We start from the raw sequence: 1,563 nt of genomic DNA, 5'->3' as shown, positions 1-1,563 counted from the left end.
CCCACCCCCACCCCGCTCCTGGTAACCACCTTCCGCTCTCATTTCTACGAGTTCGATGGTTTTAGCTTCCACGTGTAAGTGGGGTCACGCAGTATTTGTCGTTCTGTGTCTGGCTTATTTCACTCAGCACATCCTCCAGGTTCGTTCATGTCAGATGCGGCAGAATTTCCTATCTTAAGGCCGAATACTCCATCGTGTTCGTCGCGTTTTATTCATGCGCTCGTCCACGGACGCTTAGGTCGTTCCCGTATCTTGACTGTCAATGATGCTACAGTCGAACACGATAGTACAGACGTCTCTGAGACAGTGATTTCATTTCCTTCAGACGTGTCCCCAGAAGCGGAACTGCTGGGTCATGTGGTAGTTCTGTTTTTAATTTTGTGAGGCCTCCGTCGTCTCCCACAGTGGCCGGGTCAGTTTACATGCCCTCCGCGGTGCACGCGGGTTCTCTTTCTCCTCGTGCTCACCAACGCTGACCTTTTGACATTTTGGTGGTAACCATTCTAACAGGTGTGAGGTGCCATTGTTTTGATTTGCATTTCCCTGATGATCAGTGACGTCGAGCATTTTTTTATATACCCGCTGGCCATTTGTATGCCTCGAAAAACGTTCAGCCATTTGCCCAGTTTTAAATTGGGACGTTTATTTTTTCGCTATTGAGTTACATGAGTTCCTTACTTTTGGATCTTAATCCCTTATCAGATAGATGGTTTGCAAATATTTTCTTCCGTTTCGTAGGCCGCCTTTTCATTTTGTTGATGGTTTATTTTGCCGCGCAGAGGTTTTGGTTGGATGTAGTCTCTGTTTTTGGTGTCATTCAAAAAATTATCGCCAAGACCAATGTCAAAGAGCTTTTCCTCTGCATTCTCTTCTAGGAGTTTTACGACCGGTTTCAGGTCTGTGTTTCGGTCTTTGATCCACTGTGAGTTGAGTTTTGTATATAGAGTGAGGTGAAGGGTTACTTTCTTTTGTGTGTGTATATCCAGTTTTCCCAGCATCATTTATTCGAGACTGTCCTTTCTCTGTTGTATATTCTTGGCTCCTTTGTCAAAGACGAGTTGACTGTAGACTCAGGACTTGAATTAGGGAGGTAACTGGCACTGTACTTAGCTACCTACTTGACAGATAGGACAAGGGACTTGGGAGGACTTATTCTACAATAATGGGGGTGCTTTTCACCAAAGATGAGAGACACCGAACAAACAAAACAAAATGGCCACTCTGTAATTCAAATTGCACGTAGAATGCACGCCTGTTTCTTGTGAGAATACAGAACCTGGGGAGGAGTTGAAAGCACAAAACATTGAGATCTTGTCCTATCTTTTTATAAAATGAGTTTTTGTTCTGCTTTATAATTTCGCAATGTCTCACATAAAAATATTTTTGCCACCTCCCAAGTTACTGAAATAAAGTTAATGCTTCAGGAGTGGATGTCGCGAGTTCCTCAGCTCCTGTCGCAGACTGGACCCGACAGGCAGGCACTGGGTGTGGGCTGGGCGGGAGGGCACACGGCCTGGGCGGGAGCTGGGCCATGTGGGTGGGCGGGGAGCCGGGCCGTGGTGG

The sequence above is a fragment of the Pteropus alecto genome, unplaced genomic scaffold (genome assembly GCF_000325575.1).
Source record: "Pteropus alecto unplaced genomic scaffold, ASM32557v1 scaffold189, whole genome shotgun sequence".
Lineage (NCBI taxonomy): Eukaryota > Metazoa > Chordata > Mammalia > Chiroptera > Pteropodidae > Pteropus > Pteropus alecto.
The sequence above is the reverse complement of the archived record's forward strand: the minus strand, read 5'-3'. Positions refer to the sequence as shown.